Here is a 12870-nt window from a genome sequence, read left to right on the forward strand (position 1 = left end):
GCATATGAGTATATTCATAGGATAAATTCCTAGAAGTGGAATGGTTGGGTCAAAATCCAGAGCGCTTCATGGGGTGCTCTTTTAATTTAGATAAGTTAATTTAGAGAATTTTTAATTTTTTGGTTTAGATGGTTATTGCCACATCACCCTTCAGGAGAGCTGTGTTAATTTACACTCCCCACAGCAATACATACTGTGGCAAATTACTGCCCATTTTGGAGCATCCGGTTGGGAGCCACCCAGAATGCATCCATGGGCGAGTTTCTCCAAAGGGTGCCAGATTGAAAACCCAGTTCTATTTTCTGTTGAAACTTGTAGTGGACAGATTGCTTCAGCCTCAACATCTTTACCTTTAGGAAACCACCGTTCCTCCTGAGTGGAGCTCCTCCAAGTTCACTCCTTGCTGTCACTCCCTTCCTTCCCACAAAGGATGGGCATGTGGCTGGTCTTGGCCACAGAGATGATTGGTTTAGGGCTGACGTGTGAGCCAAGCTGGACCAACCAGAGACCTTCCTAGGATTCCTACTGGAACCATCACTAGATCAATCACCCTTGCACTACAGGGATCACGAGCCATCAGGACAAGGTGGGCTTGGGGCCTCCAGGGGCCAGGTAGGCACTACATGCAGAACGCCTCTCTGCAAAGGACTACAAGCCAAGGACGGCAGAGCTGAGTGGTAGGGAGAAAGGCTGAGGCCTGGTCCTATCTTTAGTGTTCCTAGATCCAGCACTGCCTGAAGCTGGTCTTTTGGGTTATGTGACCTAATACATTTCCTTTGGGGCTTACTTTCTGTCATTTGCAGGGGGGAGTATTCTGACTAATACAGTGCTTATTTCGGTAGTACCAACTAGTTTGGTCTAATGTGTTCTCTTTGTTCCCTTCACATTCTGACTTCTGTTCATGCCTGTGTATCCAAGCCATGCCTTTGGAACTGCATCAAGGAGAAGGTTCAAGAGGCCTGCCCACTGGAGTTCCTACTTGTTTCTGGAAGGCCAGCTGGTAAGGTGTGGCAGGAGAGGAGGCCCTACGGCTTCCTTTTGAGGGAGGGGCAGATGGCGATGCAGCTAAGCAAGGAGCTATCGATGAGCCTTTTCTGGTAGTGGTCAATTCTGGACCCAAGCCTTTCTTCTGGTACCACAGTGGAGTCCCCCTGAAACACACAGCATGCCACAGGGCCTTCCGCCTAGTGGCTCTGTGCCAGTCACGGAGGAGACAGAGATGGTACAGTAAGGTGAACAGGAGCAGGAGATGACTGCCATTGAAAAGATTGTTTTCCATGGTTTCCAAGAGAAGGGGCCACTCAGGGAAGCACCAGTGTTGGTCAGGGGGCAGAAGGACCAAGGGAAAAATGTGTGTAAGAGCCTTTATCGTGATTTCCCCAGGAAGGAACAGGCGAGGCTGGATTAACAGAATTAGGATTGGCTAGTTGGAATAATCTCTGGGGTTCTGGGGTATAGGGACAGTCCCCAGTGGCCGGGTACCTGGTATTTAGGGCAGCAAGCAGTGGGTCAGAGCGTGAGAGCCTCTAGAGGAGGTGTTTGGGATGTGGGCTCTCAGTTGGTTGATTCCTATTTGGAAAGGGCACATCAGGTGAGTCCTTGACCATCACTAGAAATTGGTTAACCCTAGGAGGGGCAGTCACTGTAAAGGTAGCAAGGCTCCCGATGTCACCAGAATACAGAAAAGCAAAGCCATGGTCAATACTCAATGTGACTAGGAATTGGGGCTGTGGATTGGGGTTTGGTCAGCCAACCAAAAGTGTCCAGCGTAGTATATATCATCCAACAAGTGTACCTTTCTAAGGAAATAATTGGGCAAATGAGCAAGAACCTTTATCAGCATGATGTTTACAGTAGAAAAGGAAAGGAAACCCTAAATGTATAACAATTAGTATACGGCTAGTTTATCACTCATTCCACACAATGAATCACCTGTGTGGTAAATGAGCATATCAATGTAGAGACATATTTACTATATGTAAACACTCGATCAGAATATGTTATTGAGCAAAAACATGAGTTATAATCAATAAATATGTGTAATCCTACTTTATTAAAATGCATATCATTAAATGTTCACTTATTTTTACAGAGTATTTCTACCTCTTTGAAAAACGATCAGAAGGGAATATACCAAGTTGTTAACAATGGCAGCCTCTCAGGAATAGGATTGTTGGTGATCAAAACACATCTTTTTCTTTTTTTCCATTTGTGTTTCTGTATATTACATAATGGTTGTTTATTACTTGTGTAATAAGTGATGGGAGTTTGTAATAAAGACACATAAAATATCATTGCTGTTTGCCTGTGACTCCGTGGAGGGCACTCCTCGGGTTATGAAACATTCATTTGTAGATTTCATCGAATGAAAACAGTTCCACATGGGGAAAAAGTAGCAGCAGTGTGAATACAGACGGCCCCCCATTTGTCCCTGGGACAATGTGGCCTTGCGGAGCACCTGTTCATGGTCCGTAGGTGCAGTCTGTGTCTGATCCTTCTGTAGTGTCCTAGCCGTGACCAGGAAACCACCATCCAAACCACGGCTGGAAATTCGTCTGATGCTCACAGAAGGAGGATGGCAGATCCGGCGCAAACTTTTTGCTTCCTTAGATTTGAAGTAACAGTGGACAGGGAGGTTGTCAGTGCTGGTAACAACCAAGAGAAATTTATCTTGAAGCATTTCTATTGGGTCGGACCAGATGGAATTGCCAATGAAATGACAATTTCTGTAAGTTAGGCAAGGCCTTTCTGAACTGGATGATGAAGGAAGCCAAGAGAACATCTGTTGGGGGCATTTGTATAATATTTTATTTGAAGTTGTTTCTGAAGTTCAAAAACTGCATTAAAAATCCTGGAGTGGAAGAGCTCTAGGGTACTTTTTAAGTCAAAAATATTGCCCTCTCCTTCCCTATCCCTCCTGACTCACTCCCTGGCAGCCCATCCACCATTCATAGCAGTCCCGAAGAGAATGAGTAAGTCCTAACTAGCCTTCTCAGAAATGGCTGAAGGTCCTGCCCACCTGCCTCGTCTCTGGAGCTCAACCATTGGCTCCCTGACTTCAGCTTTGACCCTTGCCTCAGACTTCCCACATTAGTTATTCATCTACATTTCTCTTGGACATCTGGACCAAACTCTCCCTTTTTATAAACTGGGTCAGGCCATTCCCATGGTCTAAAGTATGTGGGGCAAGACTGGAATACAAACTGTTCCAATATGGTCCCATGGAAAGCCAACCCATTTTGGTGATTCGGTGGCTACCTGGCAGGGAGGCACATGCAGACAGATTCATGGTGCTGGGCCTCCCTGGGAACTGCTACACAGTCACGGGTCAGCTGGGGCTCAGTGTACATGCCAATGAGGTCCTCAGAGGCTGGGGGTTGGAGGGAGTCCCCCACATGGTGGGAGGTCTTAGCAGCCATCATCTTCATCATCATCACCATTACCATGATCAAAGCTTCTTGGAGGAGGGAAACTTGGGGCTGTCCATATCTAGAAGGAGGCAACAGACAAAGCTTGGAGGAGCACGATGTGAGGGAGCACCCGGGTGGAAGCCCGCAGGTTACCCGCAGATGCAATCATCAACCAAGCAACGTGTTGGTGTACAAAGGAACCTCCACCGTAAGCAAGTCCAAAGGCTGAGGAAGAAGCACCTGCCACTTGCCTCAACTTGAAGAACCTACTGGGAGAGGAAGAGAGTGAGAGAACACAGAGGATGGGGTGGTCACGGGGTGCGACAGGCCAAGACCGAGGAGTCAGGGGTATGATGGAGAAGAGAATGTGAATCTCAAATAGAAGGAAGATTTTTGGGGTGGGAGGGGCAGGGGTGATGCTAGGAAGGAGGGATGAGATTGGGGAAGGGTGAGCCTTGCACTGTGGATTTTCCAAGGCACCTGCAGAGGTAGGTGTGACTCGCTGCCTTGGATGCTCAGCAGGACCCACCACGGCAGATCCTGCCTCCTCTTGGAAAGCTCTATGGGAAAAGCTGTGCTGTGATTAAGATCTTTTAATTAAGGAAGCTGTTTGCACAGGATACAACAAGAGGCTGATGGAGAGTTTGCTTAAATTGGATTTTTTTTGGTTAACTAGAAAAATAATAAGAGGACCTCGTCTTTGTATAAGTAAGAGGGATGTGCCGTGTAGCAATCTGTGAATGAATTCATCTGCTCGTATTGTAACCACTGGAAAGTACACATTTGTTGAACGCTTACTCTGTGCCAGGCATTGTGCTAGCGCCTTTCCATGAACTCTGTCCCTTTCCGCACGCAGCCACCCAACGAGGCTCATGCCCTCCCTTTCCTGCAGATGAGAAAACGGGCCTCTTTGTGTGGAAGACGCCTCCTCCGCCCTTGAGGGAAAAGCTAATCATGAGAGGGGAGGCAGGATGGGGTAATTCTGAGTCCTAATTTCCTCCTTTCTTACAGTTTCTGTGTCTTTCTCCTTTTTGTTTCAAGGCCCCTGGCCACGTCCTTTCTGACTGCACCCATCTATCTTGGGCTCCCCTCTCTCCCACCTCGACTGTCCCCAGGGACACACTGCAGAATGCCCCGAGGCCCCGTGGTGGCTAACTTCCAGGTCCTGAACCCAGGCAGGCGACAAGGCGCTCGTGCTGGTCACCTGTCTGAGCCTTCCTTCAATGCCCCTGCAGCCTTGGATTTGATGACACAACAGACAGTCAGTCGCCGGGCACTGGAGCTGACCTTGAGTCAAAGCTCCTGCCTCCCCCACGGAACCACTGGTACTGGCTTCATTCCCAGGACTGAATGTCTCTTGGTTCCGAGTGGTACAGTGGCCTTGTTTTTGGCCTGAGTCACCCGATAGCATCCAGGATTGACTGAAGGACATCTCCTGGGCTCTCTACTCTTTGGATGAGCCCTTACCTGCCTGGCTCTATCCCAAGAGCCAGTTTCCTGACCTCTGTCCCTCTCTGGTCTGAGGTCAGAAGCCAGGTCCCAGCACCAAGCCCCATTCTGGGTGTCCTGTGTGTGACCCAGCATCTCTTTCTTTGGGGGAAACCTCCTCCTACAGTTCCAAAATATTCCTGCTCAGTTCATGGCTTTGGATTGGGGAGACTACAGGCCAGCCAGAGGACTCCAGTAATCGGTGTCAGAAGGGCATGTGACCCGTGCCAGGCCAGAGTCTTCAAGGCTTCCTGACGGTCCTAGCAGGAATGGTAGGGCCCATCCCTCCAGGGCCAAGAGAGCCTGCAGCAGCACAGAGCCTTTCTGAGAGGAAAGCAAGGCCAGCCACGCAACTCTGAGAGAGGCCACGGCCTGGAGACCATGTTTCAAATGCCCTGGATCCCACTGTGCCTGAAGGCAACTTTGCCCCTTGGACTTTTCAACTTTGGGAGTCATAAATTTTTTTTTTTCTTAAATGAGTCTAAATTTATGTTTTGACACTTGTAACTGAAAGAGTCTTGCCTATCATACTTTGTTTCTATGAGATGATCTTCATTTCTTACACCCAGCTTCTGGTTTTGGCAGAAGACACGGGAGAGCAGGTGTGGCTTAAGCCTGTGATTTGCCCCGGTAGCTACTCCTGGCTTTTTTTTGTTTGTTTGTTTGGAATGATTTTATTTTGCTCTTACACCTGAATTATAGGTTGCCTATGGGCAGAATTAAAAAAAAATTTTCAAACACATATGAAAATAGAGAAAATAGCATAATGAACTCTCTCTTGTCCATGGGTATTTTAAATTTTTCCAGCAGCATAGAATTCTAAAATTTGAGAAATATCGGTTGGGCTGTTGTGTGAGGCGGACTGTTGTAGGTACTGGAGGCATAGCAGTGACGAGCCCCCGTGCTTCCTCTGTTGGAGCTTGCACACCAGCAAGGAATATGGCCATAGCAAGTTCACAAATGCACACACACACACGGTTATCTGAAATGACCTTTCAGATAACAGTAAATGGGGGGAAGAGGGTAAGTCAGAGCCCTGAGTGAATGGTGAGGGAAAGCTTTCAAGAAAAGCTATCTGAACTGATGTCTGAATGATGAGAGGGAGTCCCTGCTGTGATGACTTGTAGAAGGCTCCTGGCAGTTTCAACCGTGTGTCCAAAATACCAGATGAGAAAGGAGGCTTGCAACTGAGGCAGAGTGATAGTATTGGCCTAAGCAACAAGAGCATAATGTGGCTACCAACCGGGCGCCAAGACTACAATCTCGGGCCAATGCTGCCGTGTTTGGTGAAATAGGTTGTGCACTGCACAATTCTAAGGAGAGTCATTCACACACACCAGGGGTTGGCCAACATTTTCTGTGAAGGGCCAGATTGTAAATATTTCAGCCTTGTGGGCCAGATGGTCTCTGTCACAACTACTCAATTCTGCCATCGTAACACCAAAGCAACCTCAGACAATATATAAATGAATGGGCATGGCTATGTGCCAATAAAATGTTACAGACACTGAATTGAAACTTCAAAATTAAAATGAAAATAATTAAGAGGAATCTTTTGATTTTTTTCAACCATATAAAAGTGTAAAACCCATTCTCCACTTGTGGGCTGTATGGTGGACCGCAGACTGGATTTGGGCCATGGGCTAGAATTTGCTGACATAAACTGCGTATGCAGTGGCCTGGTCATCTGAACGTCCCTGTGTCCTTCACTCTCTGTGGTCGCACTGTTACTCCCACTGGGAAGCTCTGCTGTCTCCCATGTCCTGTGTTCACTGGGTAGCAGGTGCCAGCCAGGCACAGGAGTTACAAAGATAAGCGAGATGCTTTCCTTGCTTGAAGGAAGCTCCCAGATGGTTCAACCCTCCAGGGTCAAGCAGAGGCCCTGCCGGGGATGAACACCCCACATCGCCCTGCCCAACAGTGCTTTCTCCCTCCCCTGAACTCTTGGAGTTGCTAGAGCTGTGTGGCTGAGTATGTGGCAAGTACGCCTCGCTTCCTGCCTGGAGCGGGCTGGTGCTTTTGGAGCAGGACCCCTGTCTTAGATTCCCAGCTGTCCCTCGCTGAGGATGCTGCTGTTCTGTCCCTGTTGAATTGGTGTGAAAGAGCCTGATCTTATCAGGAAGGGTTGGCCTCCTGTGATGGGTGGGGTTCAGAGAGCAGGAGGAGAGGGGGTGGGGAGTTGGGAGAGGGGTGTGCCCAGGTACTCAGGCTGGATTTAATTGGGATTAATTACTGATAATTCTACTGTCTCATTTGCCTGCGTTGGGCTGCCCCATAAATGGATTTTATAATGTTCTAATGATGAAAGGATTGCCACTTACAGAACTAAGTACCTAGCCACTCTGCTGTGAGTGCTGTCTCCTTCCCGGCTCCCCTCTGCAGTCACCTCAGTGATCTCTACAGGCTTTCATCTCTTGGTGACTTCTCACCCATGGCCTTGTCAGCCCCTCATTCACTAGTTTCTGTTTGTGCTGGAAAAAATAAAAGTACCACCCTAAGCTAAGCCCACCATCATCCGTTGCTTGGATGATTGCAGGAGTTTGCTAACTCGTCTCTTTGCTTGTGCTCAAAATATACTCTCAACTTGGGAGTCACTCTGATCCTGTTAACAAACCCATGCAGCTGACCTCTGTGGTGGCCCCCTTCCCCAATTGTAATAAAAGTGCTTCTTCTCATGATGACTCAAAAGACTCCATAGCAGGGATTCTTCAGTTTTATTGTGCCCTGGAACCCTTTGGAAGTACAGTGAAGCCCATGGATCCCACCTCGAGATGTTTTGAAATACACGAAATAAAATTAACAGAATTTCAAAGGAAACCAATTGTCTTAGTCTGCTCAGGCTGCTATAAAAAAATTTCCATAGACAGAGATTTGAACAACCAAAATTTATTTTCTCACAGTTCTGGTCGCTGGACATTCTTTTGAAGGCTCTCTTCCTGGATTTTGGAGGGCTGTGTTGTGTGTCCTCACATGGTCTTTCCTTGGTGTGTGGCCATGGGGGTGGGGGGAGGAGAGAGAGAGAGAGAAACCTTTCTTTTTCTCTTCTTCTAGAGGCACTAATTCCATCCTGAGGACCCCACCCTAATGACCTAATCACCCCTCAAAGGCTCATCTCCAAATGCCAACACATTGGGGGTTAGGGCTTCAACACTGGAATTTTAGGAGGACACAAACATTCAATCTATAGTGCCAATTAGATCAGGACATAGTTATCAAGCTATTAGAAAACAAAATTGGGATATAGTAATATATGCGCTTCTTTATTAATGCAGTATACAGTAAATACAGTTAAAAAATATCAACAAGTCACAGCTTATTTTTGAATGACATATTAGGGTGAAGGTTGTAGTGGCTTAGCTTGAATAAGAACATTCAACCACGGGGTCGTCTTTGGCAAGACAATATACATGGAATGTTGGATATGAAAGTGCAGTTATGATTTTTTTCTCAGCCTAGTTCATGGACACACTGAATGCTCTGCATGGACCCTGCCCAATATGATGTAACCCTCTGGTCTTAACTTCTAAGACCTCGTCCCTCACCTATTCACCCCTCTCCTGCTCTTCTCTAGCCACAATGGCCTTGTCGTTGTTTCTCCAACACTCTGGCACATTTCTGCCCCAGGACCTTCGAGCCTGCCATTGTCTCTCTCCAGACTGTACTTTTTGGCCAATATCTATATAGCTCATTCCCTCACTTATTTCAGATCTTTTCTCCAATATCACCTTATCAACAAGTCCTTCTTTGACTATTTACACCAACACTGTGTTCCCCATTTGCCTTCCCTACTTTATTTTTCATATTTCCCACTAACCGTATTTTCCTAACCACTGCCTCTATTTTCTGTGTCCCCAACTGGAACATAAGACCCACATGGGTAGTGATGCATCTTTTTTGTTCACTGCTGTGTCCCCGGTGCTGGGCACAGAGCAGGCACTCAATAAGAATTTACTGATCAGATGCACAAACTAACATTGCTCACATCCTGAGCAAAACACAATCAGAGCGGCAAGTCTGCCTTTTAACTTTCTACCAAATGTTGATATACAGAATCCCATTTTCTCATTGGAACTTAAGAAATGAAACAGAGGATCATAGGGGAAGGGAGGGAAAAATAAAACAAGATGAAACCAGAGAGGGAGACAAACCATAAGGGACTCTTAACTCTAAGAAACAAACTGAGGGTTGCTAGAGGGTAAGGGGGCGGGGGGGATGGGGTAACTGGGTGATGGGCATTAAGGAGGGCACGTGATGTAATGAGCACTGAGTGTTATTACAACTGATGAATCACTAAATTCTACCTCTGAAACTAATAACACAGCATATGTTAATTAAATTTAATTTAAATAAAAAATTTTTTAAAAATAAAGGTAAGATTTGATTATTGAGATGCTCTGTGAGGGGCAGGCGAAGGGGGCTAATCCTGTCTCACCTACCAGCCGTACAAGCCAGGGTGGGAACCTCACTTTCCTGAACCTCCCTTCCTCATTCACAAGAGGAGAGAGAAGCTCTCTCCGGATCTCAAAGGGCGGTGCTGAGCTTTAAATGAGATACTTCACGAGCACAGCAAAACCAGGCTCTAGAAATAAATGACAGCTGTTGGCCACACTTGTGATAAGTCAAAGAAGAAGCAAGCAGATGGTTCTTGGAAGTTTTCTGCTCTGCTGGAGACCTTCAAGCTCCTGGGGAAAAGCCACGGTCTAGCTGAAGGGGACATACTGTTCTCCCGGCCTCTCAGTATGTGCTCCTGCAGCCTTTCCCATCGGGAGAACGTCGTGCTCAGAGCCTGCCCCAGCTCTGGCCGCCTGTGGATGCCTCTGGCCTTGAGAAAAGGTCCTGTAAATCAGAGCTGAAGGGACGGGATGGAGCCACTCAGGCCAGGCCAGGATTCAAAAGGCAGCAGGAAATGAATACATGTGTTTGAACACATGGCAAAGCGGACTTCAAACGTCGGAGGAGTGAGTCATCAGGTACACTGAGCTCGCGAGCCATCCCTGGCTCACAGACCGATGGTCACTACTGGGGGGTCAAGCTACGAATCCTATAGTATACATTCCAGCCAACAGAAATGACTTTCAGACTAGCTTCTGTTTCAAATTATCCCTTGCATGCCTCCCGTGTATTAACGCAGACGACTGAAAGTTGACTGACTATAAATACACTACGTATTATTTTATTCATTCATTCACCGGATTTATTAATCACCAATTATATGCAAAGGACTGAGTTCGACACTGAGGGCATACAAAGATGATCACCATTTGAAAATGATAAAGAATGTGGGAGTTTACCAAAACAACCTTGTGTTACCTTTAGAACATGAAGGAGGGCGCAGTTAACTTATTTTCATGACTGATTTGGCAAATGATTTGTTGATTCATTTAATCACGCAATAAACACTGAGCGTCTACCATGTGCCAGGTACGGTGCTAGATACTAGGGAGTGGATAATAAACCAAACAAAGACCTGTTGACCTTGAACTCACCTTCCATAAGAGAGACGGAACATGAATAAGGAAGCAAATAAACATGGATGGTCTGGAAATCATGGCGCCATGAACAGTGAGGCTGGGCTGGGGGTGCCTATTACAGAAGTCTTGGTAGACAGGAGGTGGCTTTGAGGGGAGAGAACTGAAGGAAGTGAGAGTTAGCGGGGTACTTACGTGAGGGAGGAATGGTGTTTCTGGCTTCCTCTCTGGAAGGTGAACCACAGAAAAATGAAGTGAATTTCTCAGGGTCACATAACCAGATGGTGGCTGAGTGGGGGCACTGTTCTGGCCTCGGCACCAGCCGGTTTAAAGACTACTGCGCCTGCCTGCAAGGAAGCCTGTGGTCCAGTAGTCAAATACAGCTTCCAGGCAGCCATGACTCCATAAAGAGCGCGTGATGTCGGAGAGAGCAGAGCGCACATGGGCACACGCGCCTTAGATGGGTAGGTACACACGAGGGCTACTGCCCACAGCAGGGGCAGGAGAGAGAATGGAATCAGCAATTAAGACCCTGTTCGTTTACAGTTCTTTCTTTAAGATGAGCTGGCGATTTCTGCTCTTTCATCCTGCAACGCTAGCGTATGCAAGCGTTTGCCGAGTTTTCTACCTTGAGTTGAGTGACTGCAAGACTCACCAAAAGAAAATGTGTGTCATCTGCAAATTCTCTATTATGTAAAGGCAGAAGCAGTTTCCAGTCACAATATCTGCAGAAATAGAACTGTAAACTTTCATCTTTTGCAAGAATTTGCTCCCCATTCTGCCTTGCTAGCATGTTGAAGACCCAGCCTCTAAGAGAGATGAGCATTTAGAAGCTCCGCACTCTGACTCCTACCTGTTGACTGGTTAAGGGAACCCGGCTGCTAGTTCCAAACCGCCGCCCCTCAAAACCCAAAGAACCAAAAAACCAAAACCCAAAAACCAAAAACAGAAACACGAGCAGAGAGACCCTAAGGACAGGGGAAGGGACTAAAATACATTTTTACTTTCCTCTGTACTTTTGAAAGGTTTATTTGATACTTGAGAGTCCGGATGGTTTTTTTTTCCCCTCCCCCTTCAAAGTCATTTCTTCTTCTTCTGTGTTTAAAAGTGATGCATATTTATGATAGAAGGTAGAAAACACAGAAAAGTAAAAAGTAAACATTTCACCCATAATCTCACCACCCAGAGAAAACAGCAAAATTGTTTTGTTTTCTGATCTTTTTGTACTGGGCTTGTATTTTTTTCATTATTGATGTCCGATTGTATTTATAACTGAGTTTCTTGTATTTCAATTAGCTAGACAATATTACATATATTATTGCTTCATATTTCTAAATACTCTTCATAAGCATCATTTTGAGTTTTTAAAGTTTTCCCTTCTGTTTTGAAAATGCTGCATTTTTATTGTAGCAACTTTGGGATACACATGCACACAATTATTTTGTATGTGCCAAAGCACACCAACAGTAGGGCGAGAAGGCAGCCCTGTGAATTGGAGAAAATGTTTGCAAGCTATCTATCTGACAAGGAATTAATATCCAGAGTACATTTAAGAACTACTACAACTCAAAACAATCACAACAGAAACCAAGCAACCTCATTAAAGATGGGCAAAAGAGGGGCGCCTGGGTGGTGCAGTCGGTTAAGTGTCTGACTCTTGATTTGGGCTCAGGTCATGGTCTCAGGGTCGTGAGATCAAGCCCTGCATCAGGCTCAGTGCTCAGCATGGAGTCTGTTTGAGATTCTCTCTCTCCATCTCGCTCTGCCCCTCCCCCCAAATAAATAAATAAATCTTTAAAAAAAAATGGGCAAAAGATTGAATAGGTATTTCTCCAAAGGAGATACTCTGATGACCCAGAGGTACATGAAAAGGTGCTCAACATCAGTAACTTTTAGGGAAATGCAAATCAAAGCTACCGTGCAATACTACTTCTCCACAGCCCTTAGCATGGTTCTTATCAAAAGAAGGAGACAATAGTAATATGAAGTGTTGGGGAGGATGTGGAAAAATTGGAACTCTGGTGCACTGCTGCTGGGGATGTGGTCTCTGGATAAATTCAACACGCAAGTACCGTATGATCCAGCAACTGCTCTTCCATGTATGTACCCAAAGGAACTGAAAGCAGGGAGTTGAACAGATATTTGGCACACCCATCTTCACACCAACATTGCTCACGAGAGCCAAAGGTAGGGGTGCCTGGGTGGCTCAGTCGGTTGAGCATCTGACTCTCGGTTTTGACTCAGGTCATGATCTCAGGGTCATGGGATTGATTGTGGGATTGAGATTCTCTCTCTCCCTCTCCCTCTGCCTCTTCCACCCCCCCCCACTCTCTCTCTCTCTTAAAAAAAAAAAGGAGCCAAAAGGTAGGAACAATCCAAATGTCCATCAATGGATGGATGCATAAATAAAATGAGATATATACATATGATGGAATATTACTCAGCCTTAAAAAGGAATGAAATTTTGACTGTTAAAGAAAAAATTATTTGGACCCTTATTAAAG

This window comes from Mirounga angustirostris, unplaced genomic scaffold (genome assembly GCF_029215605.1).
Source record: "Mirounga angustirostris isolate CCGP_5_RB_7025 unplaced genomic scaffold, mMirAng1.0.hap1 SCAF_3, whole genome shotgun sequence".
NCBI classification, from domain to species: domain Eukaryota; kingdom Metazoa; phylum Chordata; class Mammalia; order Carnivora; family Phocidae; genus Mirounga; species Mirounga angustirostris.